General features: G+C 36.5%; 1 protein-coding gene across 1 annotated transcript in view; it reads left to right on the forward strand.

Moving 5' to 3' along the window:
• LOC143459605 (kelch-like protein 23) overlaps positions 1–20592 on the forward strand; it is a 72877-nt gene that overhangs the window by 18129 nt on the left and 34156 nt on the right. The window lies entirely within an intron of this gene.

Here is a 20592-nt window from a genome sequence, read left to right on the forward strand (position 1 = left end):
CGTTCGTGACAAAACAACAAATGGCGTAACTTACTGGAGGTGTGAGGACTACCTCAAATGTAAAATCCGTCTATCCACAGCCGAGGACGACAGCCTCAAGAGAGCACCATCTGAACACAGTCATCCACCAAACCCTGCACGTGTTATAGTTGCAAGAGCACAAGCCAGCATGCGAGATCGAGCAGTCAATGCAGATGAACGTACCTCAAACATTATTCAGCTGTGTTGTGAGAAGAGAACGAAAGAGAATAGTTAGTCAAGTTATTGGTGCGTAAATGAGTAATACGCTTCAATGCGGAAAAAGAGCAAAATTATATAAATATCACAATATCTCAAAAATTACAAAATCCAACTTTATCAAACAAACAAGGACAGATAGCTGAACATTTTTTATGAAAAGTCACCAAATTTGTATTTTCTACAGCAAACAATGCAACTGTACGCCACGTTTTGCTATGACTGTGTGCGGGAGAAGCAACAGTCGATTCGATCAACTGTCGCTTTGATCAGTTGACGGTTCGAAAAAGTGTCGTTTGATCAACTGTCGGTTCGATAAAGTGTCGTTTGATCAACTGTCGGTTCGATTAAGTGTCGTTCGATAAAATGTCTTTCGATTAGGTGTCGCGTCACGGTCAGACGCATGAATATATCGTTTTTGGAAAAGTACTTTCCAGATGAAAACCTTCAGGTTCAAGCTGGTGAAACTTCTGTCTTATGATTTGTTTTTTTTTTAATGTAACTTGTGTCCCAGTTGTAAACGTGAGTAACATCGCACGAGACGCTCTTGATGGCTACCGACACCGTTTTTATGTTTACAGAGGGTGGTAAAGAAAACTTAAAGAAAAAACAGAGCAGCAAACCCTCCTACTCTTCTACCGTCTGATATTAGCGAAGGTTTGACATTGATAACTACAGTACTATTTGTTAGCTATTTTTCATTTGTAGCAGATGATGTCACTAGTTGACATTTGTTATTGTGTACATTAATTGTTTCAAAACGAATATTTAGGTGCTTATCAAACCGTTGGTTACACTAGTAAAAAACAAAAAGACAACAAAAACAAAACAAGAGGCCGAAAATGGGAGGAAGAAATTGAAAAAGTCATTTGTAGAGAGCAAGCTATATCAACTTCTTCTGAGTAAGTCATTGTTAAAAGTTTTCATATGGTTACCCAAAGGGTTCTCAACTTTATTAACGTGTCCCAATTTTTTATGATTTTGGATGCTTGTTACCCAAATTTTAAAACCTATGTATATCTTATTTAGGTGTTTTTCAGCGTGCTGTTCACAAACACTGGCCCAGTATCTATTGGACAGAGAACTGTTTCACAAGTTTTGGCCGGCTGTAAAGGCTAAGATGGGGGAAGAAATGAAAGACGAAGTAAATCCAGTAATTCTGGTGGAAGCGCTGAACCGTGTCTTCAGAGTCTTCGTCAGAAAATACCACTCGGTTTTACACAAGGCCGGTCAACTTTGCAAACATACGCCAGGTATATATCATGGGCGTTTCATGGGCGATTATCTTAGGACCAGCTTAGAAACTTCTTGGGCATCTATATCTGGCCGGTCAACTTTGCAAACATAAGCCAGATATATATCTAGGGCGTTTCATTGGCATTTATCTTGGGGCCTAACTTGGACCCATGATAAATTAAATTATCTATGGCTAACGAAAATTTTTCTGACTGGGTAGTTAATATATTGCTTTTGTGTACATTACTTGTTCAAAACGTATATTTAGGTGATTATCAAACCATTGTTTACACCAGTCTTTCGACGATTTTTTTACTACCTCCTTGTTTATCAACAAAACTAAATCGCACCCTAATTTTTAATGATCGTCCATAATAAAGTCAGTGTTGGAAAATAACTTTCACCAGCTCTCAGCTTCATTTACAAATTTCTTTAACTTAGACTATGACTTTAACGAAAATCCGATTTCGAAAGCAAGTCGAAAAACGAAATCAACTACTTCGTGCAAAAATGTAGCTTCAGCTGAGGACGTTGAGAGAAAAGTTGGTTAACCTTAAACCCAAGCTCAAATTGCTTAACCTTTCAACACGAGACGAGTTGAGTTGTGGTTTCAAACTTTAGCTTTGTTTTACTTCCTAGGCCAAACCGAGGGAAAAAGAACGAACGCTTAAAAACAACAAACAACAAGACAACAAAAACAAAAACCTGTTTCCTTTCATGCTTTTGTCTAAATTTACTTGTTGTGTTGCAGCTTAGTTAAGTTCTTGTTATTAAAGCTGTTTAATTAAAGGATACAATTATTTGTAATTGTCTGTTCAGTTCATACGTTGCAAGATTTGTTCTATAAACCCCAGCGCATGGTGGATAGATTCCAAGTGCAGATTAAAAAATATAGTAGTCGATTTCACAAAAGAACCCCATGCTTAAAGAAAAAAGTATGAAGAATGCTTGTTGACTAATTTTAAATCCGCTGAAATTCGACTTTGTGATAACTCGGCGCACTACCATGAGTACGTTGAAGCCAAACGAGCATTAAGAAACTATAGAAGAGAACAAATTTATGCAACTATTTCAAAAAATAGAGAAAATTAGGAAAAGATCGGCTCACGTGAATTTTTTGCGTATTTTTAACAAAAAACGATCGCAAACTTTTAGTGAAGATGAATATCACGAAAACACTTTACCCATCAGCATACCAAAAGAAATGCTGAAGGCTACCAAATATTACTGCGCCAAACGCAAGTCGTCTATGAAGACAGATGTAAAAACACAACTTGTTCATATCGAGTAACCTGCAAATCTGCAACATGTTTGACAGGAAAATACCTTAAAAATGGATTGTGAGATAAGCAATGATGAAACCAAAAATGTTGTGCAGAATCTCGCAAAGGGTAAATCACCTGGGCCAGACGGAATAAGAGGAGAATTTCGCAAGGAAATAAAAAAAGGCGCCATCACCCTGATCTATAAGAAATGCGATGATGCAGATTTAGATAATTAACGAGCAATTACTCTGTTAAATCAAGATTACAAATTTACACAAAGACACTGGCTAATACAACAAGGGAAACCCTGAATGAAGTCATACACAAGCATTATTACACCAGAAAAGACAAGCAACTCTAGTACTATTCCAACAACCAATCGTATAACAGGAAAGATATTAACAGGTTAGAAACAAACTTTAAAAATTACATCTGAAACAATTAAACACAACCAGCAATGCAATGTAAGTTATGGCTAAATTTGTTGCAAATAATTCATAAAATTTGCCTTGCGTATGTTGCAATGTTAATAAATGTATAAATGTTTACTTGTTTTTTAAGGTTGGCTCAAAAGCTTGGACCCTTGAGCAATGAACCACCACATAAAAAGCAAAAGTTGCCTCAGTTTTTGTCATATTGACATGAAATTTCACTTTTAAAAGCTGATATTTCCTTGCTCAATCTGAACGTTTCTGGGATTGAGGATAAGTTGGACTCCTTAATGTCACTTTCTTTGTTACAAAAGAATGAAGAGCCACCAATATTTTTACCAGCAGAAACGGAAGAAGAACTTCAAGAAATTATTGAGCAAGTAAGGGTAATGATTTGGGTTAATTTACTGTAATTGTTGTACGTAAAACTGGCAGCAACTTCCAGGAATGCAATATCAGTCAATTGAGACATTTTGCAATGTGAATAGGATGTCAAGGAAATTGCCACACGAGTAGAACATGCTGACGTGGTGGCAACGACAAGAAATTTTATAAAGCTCTTCATGAAAAAGAAGGTGGCAATGACATACTTCTGACAAGATTGGGCTATGGGAGGAAGAAATTGAAAAAGTCATTTGTAGGTAAGTCCGAGTTAAAAGTTTTCATATGTTTACCCAAAGGGTTCTCAACTTTATTAACGTGTCCCAATTTTTTTTGATTTTGGATGCTTGTTACCCAAATTTTAAAACCTATGTGTATCTTATTTAGGTGTTTTTCAGCGTGCTGTTCATAAACACGGGCTCAGCATCTATTGGACAGAGAGCTGTTTCACAAGTTTTGGCCGGCTGTAGAGACTAAGATGGGGGAAGAAATGAAAGACGAAGTAAATCCAGTAATTCTGGTGGAAGCGCTGAACCGTGTCTTCAGAGTTTTCGTCAGAAAATACCACTCGGTTTTACACAATCTGATAGACTGCTTTTAGGAACAATTTTGTGCATGCTATTTTAATTTCACATTCCAAGACATTTTCATTTAAATAAAGGGCTTTGTTTTGATCTTTAAACGCAGTGCTGTTTTGATAAAGCATTTCGTTTCGCATTTCAGGGCGTTTCATTGGCGATTATCTTAGGGCCAGCTTAGGCATCTAAATCTGGCCGGTCAACTTTGCAAACATAAGCCAGGTATATATCATGGGCGATTTTTTCAGGATCGGAACAAAAGTAAACTGTATTTTAAACAAATGTTTAGCAAACTGCACAACCCTAAAAAGTTCATTTACGTTTTGGTTGATGGGATGGTCTGGTAGCTTGTTCAGTTGGTTTGACTGAAAAGTTGTCGGCAAGCGACTTCATGGTCGTCGGCTCACGAGACCTTAATTGACTGTATGTTAAATGAAATGCTGAAATCATGCTGTACGATAAAAATCATGCACATAGTGACCGTTCGTAATAATCATAAAGACCTGTTGTCCTTGGACGGCTTTTGTTCGGGCCGATTTAAGTTTCTTCCCCTGGCCATACTCACAAATCCTGAACGAAGCTGAGGCTCAGTCAGGGGTCTTCTTTCCATGGGGAAGGGCTGCAAAGTTTGAGATGGACGAAGCTCAGAGGGAGTGGCTTGCAATCTGTTGTCAAAGAAAATTGCATTTTTTAAGTGTAAGTGAAGTGCAAAATTTTTTGCCAGATTCATTCCAGACTTAGCATCAATTGCTAGGCCGATCTATGACGTGGCAAAGAAAGAAACAAAGTTTATATGCGGCAGGAAACAACATGATGCTTTCGAGAAGCTCAAGACGCTAATAACAAAAGCTGAAACTTTGGCATACTTCAGGTATAATTGCAAGACAAGAGTGATAGCAGATGCATCGCCAGTGGGTTTAGGATCAGTGTTAACGCAAGAGCAAGATGGTGAATGGAGAATCATATCGTATGCATCCGGGAATTTGTCAGACATGGAACGTCGATACAGTCAAACTGAGAAAGAAGCTTTAGCTTTAGTATGGGTATGCGAACGATTTAACTTGTACAATTTTAGAAAAGAGTTTGAACTGGAAACTAACCATAAGCCATTGGAGAAGGATATGATTTCAACGTCGTGTATAGGCCAGGGAAAACAAACATTGCAGGTGCTTTGTCAAGATTGAACTCGAGGGTATGCAGAGACAAAGGAGACTCGTATGATTTTGTGAGATCAGTGGTGATCAACAGAACACGAACTGCTTTGATACCTAAATAGAAGAAGAGTCTGCCAATGACTTGAAACTTGCTGAAATAAGAAGAAACGTCAGACGAGGAGATTGGTCCAAATGCACTAACACAAGTTACTTGCATGTGAAAGATTAATTGTGTATTTGTGGACAAGGTTTACTAAAAGGAACACGAATTGTAATTCCGAGAGCGTTATGGAAACAAGTGTTGAATTTGGCTCATGAAGAACATCAGGGAATCGTAAAAACCAAAAACAGACTTCGCACAAAAGTTTGGTGGCCAAAGATTGATAAAGAAGCCGAAGAGCTGTGTAAGAAATGTCATGAATGCCAAGTGACAACCAGAATAAGCAAACCAGAACCTATTGCTAGAACCTTCCCTCGAAGTGGACCTTGGCAAGATAGTGCGCTGATATACTAGCACCATTGCTTAGTGGAGAGAATATTCTAGTGGTCGTCGACTGCTACAGCAGGTATTATGAAATTACTGTGATGAAAACAATTACAAGTTCAAAGGTAATTGAAGCTATGATACCAATGTTTTCGAGATTCGGGTATCCATTTTCATTGCGAACCGACAACGGACCACAATTTGTTTCAGAAGAATTTGAGAACTTTCTGATTGAGTATGGAATCAATCATGTGAAGACTACACCATTGTGGCCTCAAGCAAACGGAGAGGTGGAACGACAGAACCACACACTGATGAAATCAATCCGTATTGCACAACTGGAGAAAAAGGACCGGAAGTTAGAGATCAACAAGTGTTTTACAGCTTACCGGTCAACGACACAGGCTACATCACCATTGCTGACACTGAATACCTGGTGCAATCTAATGACAGTGTCAAACATAAATGTATTTTTCTAGCTGGATATTTTGAACACAAATACCGATCTAATATCTTGCGTATCAAAACTCAAAATGACGACGACCATCGGATTAATTCCGAGTTTCTCACAAACTTAAATATAGGTGGACTAACTGTACCTCTACTCTCAACAGTACATTTCGTACATTCAGCTTATAAACTGTTTGGTAAGTGCAACTTGCATTGCTGCCGAGCTCATCTCAGCCATGCTTTGCGTCGTATCGATAGTCCAATGATTGTAGTTCAAGGAGCATGTCTTACTTTATCAAACATTCTTTTGAAAGCATTTGTGCTTGACAACAGTAACAAAGAAAGACAGCTCGGCTGTTCGAAAAGAAAAGAAAAACTCTCTACTAAAAACTAAACAAGTATCTTTAGTATGCCACAAGTAGTTTGATTACTCATTTCTACAAATTTCATTGCGATGTGTCCCTTGAAATAACTTTGTTCTAGCTATTTTTACTTAAACATGTTAAATATATATTGTAGAAAAATCAACTTTCAATTAATTTATGTGAGATAAACTTGTAGAAGGTTAAAAGTAGGAAGTAATTCCTCACCGTATTTAACACAAATACTGATGGGTCCCAAGTTCCAGATACCGAGCATAGAGGATACCAGTCCTTCTATTTAAGATTTCTATGAATACAATACTCCATTCTTATAACTACCTCTGTTTTCCAGTGATGTTGAAAACCTTAATGCTTGACAAGAAGCATCTTGATAATGCCACCAGAGAAACAAATAAACCTGTTCCTATTGGCTTCGATGACAAGGAGTGCTACAACTGGGCTGTGCAAAAAAAGACAATAAGCAAAAAACAAAAGGTAATCGCCTTCATTGGTAGGCACACTTAAACGTTTTCAAATTTCAACCAAGGTGACATACACTTCACCAGATATTTACACAAAATGTCTGTTCGCCAATTAACAACTCACACTCCAACACTCACCTTTCCACAAGGTAGTCAACAAAGTTACTTAAACCTGCCAAAGGCGACCAAGGTACAATCCAACCTTTCAAAAGCGTTAATAAATATCTGGATTCCAATCGTGCCAACCAGCAGCCAACAATGGAGGAAAGTTGTGAAACATATTCAATTTAATATCGCCAACATGGCAGCAAACCAGTATGCTGTGACCTGGATTTAAAACTATGTAAAACCTTCTAGTCAATAGCGATTGCAATATCTGTAATCGATATTTGCAATGTATTGCATACAAGAGATATGGAATTTAAAAGCATGATCTATTCTACATGATTGATTTGTGGAAAATACCCATGCTGTCTCATCCCGGGATTAACACTAGGCAAGGCTTCTGATAAACTCGTGTGCATCAATTTTTGATCACAAAATGAAAGTGATAAAATTCTCTGCTATTGCATACGAGGTATACAATGTGAATCAATGTGCGTGCATGATTGTTAACGTAAATAAATGTACGTCAGTTTTTGACGAAAATTTCAGTGTCATGAAGTTCATTGCTATTGCAGTTCAGGTAAAGTTTATGTGTTCATTTTAATAGAAGGATAAGCTACAACTATTTTCAATAGCTTGAACGAGTGTATTGGTGGATGATTTATTTAGAGCACAAAACACTCAAATAATTAGAAGTTATTGTAACAAAGTTACTGTCATTGAAGGTAAAGTCAAAAAGCCAAGCTACAATTTCAGCTAACAAGAAACAAACACCGCCAAGGAACGCAAAAACACAATTAGTAATTAGAAAACTGTTTTTTCAGCCTTGATCAAGTGATAGGAGCTAAATACACTTTTTGTAATGTGGTTCGAGTTACCCAAGACTTGATAAAAGAGACTATCGTGAACACTTTGCTGAATATTTTAAGACAGCGATGAAATGGGAAAATGAGAAGTATCTCGTGTTGGAATATAAAAGCTTCCGTTTCAGGAAGAAGCATTCGTTTGAAATTGACGTTTCAAAGAATAGGATGGGACTCGTTCGAACTAAATTTCGGATCCTTAAGCCTGACGTTCTTCCTACCTTAGAAGCTAGTTAGTGCTATACCAGCCAAGTACCGATTATGGCTGCGAACAAGCAAGATGTTATCAAAGTGAAAACATGCCTTCGCCAAAAAACAAAATAAATGATAGACCAACTCGTTACAACGGAAGATGCATTATTTCATGGAAAAAACTCTACTACGAAAACTAAAGAGACACATTTTACAAAGTTACTGCAACAAAACGGCAGGTGCGGGCTCTTGAAAGGATGTCGCAAAAACTGCAAAATTGAGTTTAACGCCTAGCGCTACCTTATAAGCAAATGAAAGGTTCAAATCCACGCTTTGAAACGTGTAATCGAAGGCAAATAAATTTTTTGTATGATTAACAGAATGGTACTAGAACTAGTACTTGTCATCAGAGCTCAGTGTCATCGACCCAATCCGGCAAGGAAGTAACACAGGGAGTGGCTATACATTTTGCACACATAATCATCCAAACTTAACACATTTCTGTGTTATCACATCATCAGGGCTATTTCTTTGTTTATTTATATTTTTGCACACCGCTTACTTAGGCAACTCTTAAGGGAAGTCCCAGGGCATTGTCGTCACGCTTAGCTAAGCGATGTCACGCAATGTTGCTACAAGTGCAAATTCGATTAATGCTTAGCTATGCATACAATTTCTAACTAAGTCTATTTTCGTTTTAATTTTTGAACGCTAAGCTTACTTCACAACATTGTCGGCATTCCTCTTATCGTCTCCCTACTGTAGCGTTTAATTACTACCATGGTGTTAATGCTCAAAGTTTGGTGTTTTAAGCTGATATTGCTTTGCTGTAGGCTTATGCCCTTGTATGTTGCTGTTTCCCTTATTAAAGATATCATAACATTTTCGAACGCAGACAAAGCAGCGTGTTGACGACGACGACGACGAACTGGCATCAACGGAAATTGGCGTCGCAAAAATGTGACATATTCTTAGCAGTTCACCGGTCGGCCAAGGTCTGTAGCAAGTTGTGACGTTCTTACACTAATCACTAACTTACCTTATATAATTATCATATTTGCGGTTTTCCGTAACCTTCGACAGCTTGGTTGGTTAGATCAATATCACAATGTTGTGACATGAGTGGTGAAAATGCGATTTTTACCTTATAAAAACATAGAAGCCGCCATCTCCCCGTCGCTGTCTCTACCCCTCGTCACTCAGCGGTCCCTCAAATTAATTATCAAGTAAGGATCAAAGTTTGATTTTAAGCTCATACCTTAACGTGCTCTTTCCTATTATGCTGGTCATATAGCAAAATGTTATAAGTAAAACTAAAATTTATGAATTTCTTCACGTTTAAGCTCCGCAGCTCGACCCGTCGCCGCGGAAAACACACAAGGCCGCCAAATTACTTGACCAAACACTGCTACACTGTTAAAAAAATGTTGTAAAATTTACCCATTAAATCTTGGCAGCAGTTTTGATGACACACGGTTACCGTTGGAAACTACTCTGAACGAAGATGGAATAGGCGCCGTCGTTAGAGGAAACCAGACTCAAATGTGGGCCCAATAACAAGATCTAAAACGTCACCCCGGAAAAAAAAGGTCTAGAGGTCAAACTTTACAGATTACCCTGTACATTTCAAAAACACTGCTGACGAATGATACTTTTTAAAATGAATGTTTTTTTCAAATTTCTTTTTTTTTTCAAAGTTTTTTTCAATTTAGTTAATCATATCGCGTATAGAGTGCTAAAAACCTTCCGCAGAATGTAGGCCTAAAGCGCAACTTAAAAAAGGATGGCAATCTAAAGATAACTTTGACTAAATTTTTTGATGACTAAACTTTCGTGTTAGGTTCGGATTTGTAGCCTATTTTCGGGTTCAGGTTAGCAATGTAAGGCCATCATCCTTGAGGACAAAGCTCGAACGGCCAAGATTGTACAATCACAAGGAAGACCATGTGTAGTAAAAAGTATGAACATGAAAACGTGGTCTGTGACTTTTCCTGTATTAAGCTTTATATATTCAAGACTTTTGCCATCTGTGTTTAAAGGTTATGATAACACCCTATATTGATTGAGGATAAGTTGGACTCCTTAATGTCACTTTCTTTGTTTTAAAAGAATGAATAGCCACCAATATTTTTACCAGCAGAAACAGAAGAACGTCAAGAAATTATTGACTAAGTGAGGGTGATGATTTGGGTTAATTTACTGTAATTGTTGTACGTAAAACTGGCAGCAACTTCCAGGAATGCAATTTCAGTCAATTGAGACATTATGCAATGTGAATAGGATGTCAAGGAAATTGCCACACGAGTAGAACATGCTGACGTGGTGGCAACAAGAAATTTTATAAAGCTCTTCATGAAAAAGAAGGTGGCAATGACATACTCTCTGACAAGATTGGGCTATGGGAGGAAGAAATTGAAAAAGTCATTTGTAGAGAGCAAGCTATATCAACTTCTTCTGAGTAAGTCCGAGTTAAAAGTTTTCATATGGTTACCCAAAGGGTTCTCAACTTTATTAAGGTGTCCCAATTTTTTTTGATTTTGGATGCTTGTTACCCAAATTTTAAAACCTATGTGTATCTTATTTAGGTGTTTTTCAGCGTGCTGTTCATAAACACTGGCTCAGCATCTATTGGAAAGAGAGCTGTTTCACAAGTTTTGGCCGGCTGTAGAGACTAAGATGGGGGAAGAAATGAAAGACGAAGTAAATCCAGTCATTCTGGTGGAAGCACTGAATCGTGTCTTCAGAGTCTTCGTCAGAAAATACCACTCGGTTTTACACAACCTGATAGACTGCTTTTAGGAACAATTTTGTGCATGCTATTTTCATTTAAATAAAGGTTTTGTTTTGATCTTTAAACGCAGTGCTGTTTTGATAAAGCATTTCGTTTCGCATTTCAGGGCGTTTCATGGGCGATTATCTTGGTACTACGACACCTTATCGAAAGACACTTTATCGAACGACACTTTATCGAACGACACCTGATCGAAACGACAGCTGATCGAAAGACACGTTAGAGTCATTCCATGTATAATCAACCAATTTTTTTAAAATTTGTAACCACTACTCTTGGATTTTGATAATTTCAATATATGTTATAGACCTTGGAAAAAGCCGAAGATTAAAAAAAAAATTTTGAAAATATCTCCAGGCGTTTTTGAGTTATTCAAATTTGAAATTTTCGCCACACGATGGCCTTTGGCTAGTGAGCACTGGTCACGCTTTATGATTTTCTTTAATATCTTTATTTCTGAAGGTAGAATAATGAAACAAATGTTGAATTTACCATTTTTGGGGTCAAGGAATTCATTTAAGCACATAAAAAAACCTATATCACACCTCTTTCATGGAGTAAATTAAGTTTTTTCATTGATGTCAAAGTTCAAGTTTACGATGCAATTAAAAAAATAGCAATCGCATTGGAAACATAATTTTTGCACTTTTGTGTAGCATGGTTCATGTATTTTCATGTATCCAAAAATTGGAAACTTGTTTTTTGTTCTTTAGGAATAAAGTTGGTTTTAACAGCAAGCACGATTTTTAAGATTCTTATAAGATATAAAATGCAGATTTGAGCAATATCGTATAACTGGTCATGCATATATGCAAGGTTGCAATTCCAAGGCACCAACTGCTAGTGTTTAAAGATTATTCACCAAAAACATCAATTACTGCCTGCTAAAGGTGCACTCTGAGAGAGGTTACAGTAAATTTGACTTCCTTTTTGAACTTTAATTTTGCCTACTCCTATTTTGATTCTTATTATTTTATTATTATTATTGTTATTATTATTTTGATTTCATCTATGTATGAAAATGATGAATTTACCCGTTTAATTCCTGAAATTAAAGATTATGTAAGTGTTTTCAAAAATGTTCATAAGCAAAAGAGGCTCATTTTGTGTAATTTGAAGGAATTATATGACACATTTTGTGAAAAATATCCCGAGCTGAAGATTGGATTCTCAAAGTTTTGTTCCCTCCGTCCCAAATGGTGTGTCCCCGTATCGTCCAAAGGCAGTCATTCTGTCTATGTGTGCATCCAAAATCAAAATTCAATCCTTCTGGTTAATGCTACCAACAACAATGAAACATACAAAACATTGATTGACAAAATAGTGTGCAGCACGGAGAACAAAATGTGCATGTTGCATCGTTGTGAACAATGTCCTGGGTTTCAAGCACTAGAAGGCTTTTTGCTTGCACAGTATGATGAGGAACTTGATGATGAAGTCCAATGCCAACAATAGAAGTCTACAGACACGATGGATCTTATCACGATGAGATATGAATGGATTCAAGAAATTGTAAGAGTTTTGGATGATCTTACAAAGCATTCATTCATAACTAAATGCCAATCTAGATACTTAAACTCCAGAAAGAGTTCTTTAATAGATGATACTTGTGTGATTTTGCTGGATTTCGCTGAGAATTACACTTTAACAATTCAAGATGAAGTACAAAGTGGAACCAGCAGCAATGTACAATCCACCCCGCTGTTGTGCAGCAGTCATTTTGCTTTGTTTCAGATGACTTAACACATGACACAGCTTTTGTACAAACTCACTGCATTGATTCCAAGCTTGTCCAGCACCATTACTAAAGTTGAATATTTCTCGGACGGTTGCGCTGGACAGTATAAAAATATGCTGAATTTGTGCCATCACAAGTGTGATTTCAACCTGGAAGCGTGTTGGTCCTTTTTTCCGAGCAGTCACGGGAAATCTCCATGTGATGGTGTTGGAAGTACTGTTAAATGACTGGTTAAGACAGCTAGCTTACAAAAACCTACATCTGACCAGATGTGATCATGCATGTAATACACAACAGCGGGGTGGATTGTACATTGCTGCTGGTTCCAGTGATAGCTTTTTACTTCATCTTGGATTGTAAAAGTGTAATTCTCAGCGAAATCCAGCAAAATCACACAATTATCATCTGTTAAAGAACTCTTTCTGGAGTTTAAGTATCTAGATTGGCATTTAGTTATGAATGAATGCTTTGTAAGATCATCCAAAACTCTTACAATTTCTTGAATCCATTCATATCTCGTCATTAACACCGTGATAAGATCCATCGTGTCTGTAGACTTCTATTGTTGGCATTGGACTTCATCATCAAGTTCCTCATCATACTGTGCAAGCAAAAAGCCTTCTAGTGCTTGAGACCCAGGACATTGTTCACAACGATGCAACACGCACATTTTGTTCTCCGTGCTGCACACTATTTTGTCAATCAATGTTTTGTATGTTTCATTGTTGTTGGTAGCATTAACCAGAAGGATTGAATTTTGATGTTGGATGCACACATAGACAGAATGACTGCCTTTGGACGATACGGGGACACACCATTTGGGACGGAGGGAACAAAACTTTGAGAATCCAATCTTCAGCTCGGGATATTTTTCACAAAATGTGTCATATAATTCCTTCAAATTACACAAAATGAGCCTCTTTTGCTTATGAACATTTTTGAAAACACTTACATAATCTTTAATTTCAGGAATTAAACGGGTAAATTCATCATTTTCATACATAGATGAAATCAAAATAATAATAACAATAATAATAATAAAATAATAAGAATCAAAATAGGAGTAGGCAAAATTGAAGTTCAAAAAGGAAGTCAAATTTACTGTAACCTCTCTCAGAGTGCACCTTTAGCAGGCAGTAATTGATGTTTTTGGTGAATAATCTTTAAACACTAGCAGTTGGTGCCTTGGAATTGCAACCTTGCATATATGCATGACCAGTTATACGATATTGCTCAAATCTGCATTTTATATCTTATAAGAATCTTAAAAATCGTGCTTGCTGTTAAAACCAACTTTATTCCTAAAGAACAAAAAACAAGTTTCCAATTTTTGGATACATGAAAATACATGAACCATGCTACACAAAAGTGCAAAAATTATGTTTCCAATGCGATTGCTATTTTTTTAATTGCATCGTAAACTTGAACTTTGACATCAATGAAAAAACTTAATTTACTCCATGAAAGAGGTGTGATATAGGTTTTTTTATGTGCTTAAATGAATTCCTTGACCCCAAAAATGGTAAATTCAACATTTTTTTCATTATTCTACCTTCAGAAATAAAGATATTAAAGAAAATCATAAAGCGTGACCAGTGCTCACTAGCCAAAGGCCATCGTGTGGCGAAAATTTCAAATTTGAATAACTCAAAAACGCCTGGAGATATTTTCAAAATTTTTTTTTTAATCTTCGGCTTTTTCCAAGGTCTATAACATATATTGAAATTATCAAAATCCAAGAGTAGTGGTTACAGGGCCTGGTTGATTATACATGGAATGACTCGTTATCGAACGACAGTTAATCGAGCCGACAGTTGATCGAACGACACTTTATCGAAACGACAGCTGATCGAACGACACTTTATCGAACCGACAGTTAATCAAAACGACAGTTGATCGAACGACACTTTATCGAACCGACAGTTCAAGCAAGATTTTTGCGTGTTTCTCAAACATTGAAACAATGAGCCATTGTGATGTGCGGTCTTTGTAATGGTGTGCATTAATGAATTGTGATGTATATATCATAAAGTTGACGATTTATATTTTATATCTATATTTTATATTTGTATCATAAAGTGTTTGATTGCGCATGGCGGCCGGCCCGCCCACATATTAATAAGATATCACAAGAATACGCACGAGAATTACTAAGTACGAGATTGTCTGTACAGTAGACTAGACTAGTCATTATAGATACAAAGAGTAAGGAATTGAAGGCAAAATTTAATAGCAAGGGGCATGTCGCTGTCTGACTTTTACACAAAGTAGCTTCTTGAAAGTGGTCTTTATCCCAGCTTGACCGACAGCGCAAAATAAATGGCTTCGATGCTTGGTAGCACGTACACATGTGAATGTCTTCCACCGGGTTCAAGATGACCTTCCACGAACGAATAATAGCATTGAAGGATGGCACAATGCGTTCAGCAAGCGTGTCTCAATATCCCATCCGACGCTTCGCAGACTCGTCAAAAAAATTAAGCAGGAACAAGGTTCCAACGAAATGTTAATTGAACAATTGAGTGCTGGAATCGATGGCCCACCACGGAAGAAGCGCTACGACGCTGTCAACCAACGGCTGAAGAGCATAGTTGAAAATTATGACTCAACAAATATGGACATAAAAAGTTATCGAGCAATTGCACATAACTTGTAATTAAATGAATGCGATTGAAATGTGCACTTCGTCAGTTGTCGTACTTTTAACAGTGCATGTTGTCAGTTCTTTTAATAAATTGTCGTTCTTTTAACAGTGCATATCGTCAGTTGTTTCAATAAATTGTGGATCTTTTAACCCTATCCTAACCAGGCTCGCGAGTTTACTAAAAAAACTAGGTGTGGCCAACCCCGCACACACATTTGCAATCGTTAATTACTAGAAACCTATGCGTCGTAAACGATGAGATTATTACAGGTTAGTAGAAACATCATCTGGCTTCCTGTATACATCATAATTGTAAAACTAAAGAAAGTGAATTTAGTGTAAATTAGGTATTTCTAAAAGTGACACATTTCTATAAATTCTTCCTGTTACGCCGCGCCCCCGCTGTGAAAAGAGAACGAAAAAGAATAGTTAGTCAAGTTATTGGTGCGTAAATGAGTAATACGTTTCAATGCGGAGAGAGAGCAAAATTATATAAATATCACAATATCTCAAAAATTACAAAATCCAACTTTATCAAACAAACATGGACAGATAGCTGAACATCACAATGACCCATTGTTTCAATGTTTGAGAAACACACAAAAATCTTGCTTGAACTGTCGGTTCGATAAAGTGTCGTTCGATCAACTGTCGTTTTGATTAACTGTCGGTTCGATAAAGTGTCGTTTGATTAACTTTCGGTTCGATAAAGTGTCGTTCGATCAACTGTCGTTTCGATCAGCTGTCGTTTCGATCAGGTGTCGTTCGATTAAGTGTCTTTCGATAAAGTGTCGTTCGATTAAGTGTCGTTCGATAAAGTGTCTTTCGATAAGGTGTCGCGTCACGGATTATCTTAGGGCCAGCTTAGAAACTTCTTGGGCATCTATATCTGGCCGGTCAACTTTGCAAACATAAGCCAGATATATATCTAGGGCGTTTCATTGGCATTTATCTTGGGGCCTAACTTGGACCCATGATAAATTATCTATGGCTAACGAAAATTTTTCTGACTGGGTAGTTACTATATTGCTTTTGTGTACATTACTTGTTCAAAACGTATATTTAGGTGATTATCAAACCATTGGTTACACTAGTCTTTTGACGATTTTTTTGCCACCTCCTTGTTTATCAACAAAACTAAATCGCACGCTAATTTTTAATGATCGTCTATAGTAAAGTCAGTGTTGGAAAATAACTTTCACCAGCTCTCAGCTTCATTTACAAATTTCTTTAACTTAGACTATGACTTTAACGAAAATCCGATTTCGAAAGCAACTCGAAAAACAAAGCCAACTACTTCGTGCAAAAATGTAGCTTCAGCTGAGGACGTTGAGAGAAAAGTTGGTTAACCTTTAACCCAAGCTAAAATTGCTTAACCTTTCAACACGAGACGAGTTGAGTTGTGGTTTCAAACTTTAGCTTTGTTTTACTTCCTAGGCCAAACCGAGGGAAAAAGAACGAACGCTTAAAAACAACAAACAACAAGACAACAAAAACAAAAACCTGTTTCCTTTTATGCTTTGTCTTAATTTACTTGTTGTGTTGCAGCTTAGCTAAGTTCTTGTTTATTAAAGCTGTTTAATTAAAGGATACAATTATTTGTAATTGTCTGTTCAGTTCATACGTTGCAAGATTTGTTCTATAAACCCCAGCGCATGGTGTATAGATTCCAAGTGCAGATTAAAAAATATAGTAGTCGATTTCACAAAAGAACCCCATGCTTAAAGAAAAAAGTATGAAGAATGCTTGTTGACTAATTTTAAATCCGCTGAAATTCGACTTTGTGATAACTCGGCCCACTACCATGAGTACGTTGAAGCCAAACGAGCATTAAGAAACTAAAGAAGAGAACAAATTTATGCAACTATTTCAAAAAATAGAGAAAATTAGGAAAAGATCGGCTCACGTGAATTTTTTGCGTATTTTTAACAAAAAACGATCGCAAACTTTTAGTGAAGATGTATATCACGAAAACACTTTACCCATCAGCATACCAAAAGAAATGCTGACGGCTACCAAATATTACTGCGCCAAACGCAAGTCGTCTATGAAGACAGATGTAAAAACACAACTTGTTCATATCGAGTAACCTGCAAATCTGCAACATGTTTGACAGGAAAATACCTTAAAAATGGATTGTGAGATAAGCAATGATGAAATCAAAAATGTTGTGCAGAATCTCGCAAAGGGTAAATCACCTGGGCCAGACGGAATAAGAGGAGAATTTTACATGTCGGAGTATCATACGCAACAAAATGAGTGAAGTTTTTAAACATTGGTTTAATGCCAAAAAATCCGCAAGGAAATATATAAAGGCGCCATCACCCTGATCTATAAGAAACGCGCTGATGCAGATTTAGATAATTAACGGGCAATTACTCTGTTAAATCAAGATTACAATTTTACACAAAGACACTGGCTAATACAACAAGGGAAACCCTGAATGAAGTCATACACAAGCATTATTACACCACAAAAGACAAGCAACTCTAGTACTATTCCAATAACCAATCGTATAACAGGAAAGATATTAACAGGTTAAAAACAAACTTTAAAAATTATGTCTGAAACAATTAAACACAACCAGCAATGCAATGTAAGTTATGGCGGAATTTGTTGCAACTATTTCATTTGGATACTTTATTTTGTTACCATACATAATAGTATTGAATCTACCGAATTTACACACATGACCAGCTTAAATTCTCTCAATGATGGCGCAAGGGCATATAAAGAACGTCACACAGTCTTTTTCAATGGTTTTGCATTGCGTCTTCCTACGAATATAAATAGACTTTCTTAAAGGCAAACACATGGCTTATTTATCACCAAGACGGATCACAAGAACGGTTTTCCAACCTGGGAAATAGCCTAACACTGAAAAAGTGTTTCTTGGAATGACCTATAACAACAGGTAGCAGACAAATAAAATTATTTTTTGACCAACTGTTTTTAGCTAGTGAGGGGAGCTACAGACCAGCTTAAAGTTAAATTGGGGTTTTTTCTTGTTTTTTCTTATTGACTGGGAAGATTTTATTTTGTATTAATGAGATTTTATATTTTGTATTGTAGACAGGGTCGGTTATCGCGAAATGTTAAGGGTTTATTGTGCACTTACAACAAAAAAATTTTAACTGCTGCAATACATTGTGGTTATCGTGGATTTGAGGCCTTGATATTAGGACTTGATTAAATCCAGAACCGTAGTTGCAGAAAGCTTTGGGTTGTAATATGTTGCTACAATAAGTATGATAACAAGGAGTTATCTCAGAATGAGTCCTTGTATCACACACCAGGAAAAAATGAATAATTGCAAGCTTCCAACCTATGGTTGCATTGTAATCGATAAGTGGTTATGTTTTACCTACAGGTCTTAGCGGGAAGTTACAGGTGAATCTTCGTTATTTCATCTACTTGAGAATTTGGAGCGTATGTTCATTATTTTGGATTGCTAGAAATTTAATCATTTCCAATTTTCTATTAACACCTTTATCTAATTATTTTCAACTTGCTGAGTGGAGGTGAAAAACAGAACCATAAAAATTGCAAAGACTTAAGCACAAACTCAATTTTATGTGACCAAGTGGAACACAGGAAAAGCTTGCGATAATAAACAATACATATGAATTAGAATGGTCATAAAAAGACTTACATGATACAATGTTTTTCTAATTTTTTTTAGACAGTTTTTTTCATTTGACTTTTTCTCTTTGATTTTTTTACCACTTTCATATTTTTTCCTTTTTTTTAAAACATTGCCACAAAAGAAGAAAAGAAAATTTGACCAGCATCTCGTTAAGTACAGTGTACAATATTTTGACAAATTTAATTGACAGGGTAAGAGATAGAAATAAAATAACATCTCCGGCATGTGTACAACAGAGAAATTGCAACACTATGAAAATCAATGGCATCTTGGTACGTGACAATGGCAATCTGGCATTGGCTTCAAATTGAAACTTGGCCAATAATCAAATCGAAGAACAACAAATGGAACACTTGGCATCTTGACTCAGTGAAATTTTACCGTTTCAAGTTCTAAAAATATTGCTTGCTTTCCATGGGAGGCATTTTTCAAGCTGGGGTGGTTATGGATTTGAACATCAATTAGTTGAAATCACATCAAGACATTTGAGGGGTAAATGAACCTTTCAAGTCCGCTCTTGAAAGGGGCTTCAAGGACAATGATTGGTTCAAGAGTTGGTTTTGTAAGTTGTTCCGGGAGGGGGGAGGGTTATCTACTATCTAGTGATCTAGTGCAGGCTTTTCCTATGTTTACTCATAGTCGAAATGCCTCATTCGTAGTTGTCATTTAGTGCAAGGTTTGGGATTTTTCGACGTTCATTCATGGTTGAGTTGCATCATAGGCAGATAACCGGTTGTTAGTTATTTCTTGAAGGTCATCAGTGATGGAGTGTGGGACAACGTTGTCATTTGCGTCTTGTACTTCACTAACAATGGTAAGAATGCAATTGAACTTTACACAATGACAGTGGAAGATGTTTGTGTTCTAGTGGATTTGAAATGATCATGTTTTGTACGTACCTATCACCCACCTCTTTAATCTATTGAGCCAAAGAAACTGAAGAGATTTGTAAAGTATTCATTTTATACAAGTTGAAAATAAACCACCTGAATGCACATGAGCTGATGCGTTTTAAAAATCAGCAGAAATTTATGTTGAAGCTGACTTGATGAAATACAGGAGTTGTATGGTATTAAAGAGTGAAGAGAGAATTCGAGACAGTAAACATACATAGAAACTGAACAATGGTATACTAAGAAAAACAAATTAACATTAACAGAAAATGGATATTATTTTTTAAATTGTCAATCACATGCACAAGACAGAATTATCGTACACAGGTAATCACAGGAACTGATTTTTTGATGAAATGATAATCACAAATAGAAAATCATAGACCTATGTCCCACTCAGAAGTGCATGCTGCAACTTGTGTTTTGGTTACTTTGTGCTTTAACTTAAGTTTTGAAAAACTGCACACATTTTAAGGCTCTTGCATTAGACCTCCCTCATGCAAGTTTTTCAAACCTATTCAACAGAACTTAATGGAAGTAAAAAATTATAATCCACAATAGTCATATGTCTAATAGTAACCTTGGAAATTGGGATTCCTATAAACACGGATGGGTTGAACAAGAAACTCTCAGTTTTGGGTCCTATTAAAGGCCTACATT

The sequence above is a fragment of the Clavelina lepadiformis genome, chromosome 5 (genome assembly GCF_947623445.1).
Source record: "Clavelina lepadiformis chromosome 5, kaClaLepa1.1, whole genome shotgun sequence".
Lineage (NCBI taxonomy): Eukaryota > Metazoa > Chordata > Ascidiacea > Aplousobranchia > Clavelinidae > Clavelina > Clavelina lepadiformis.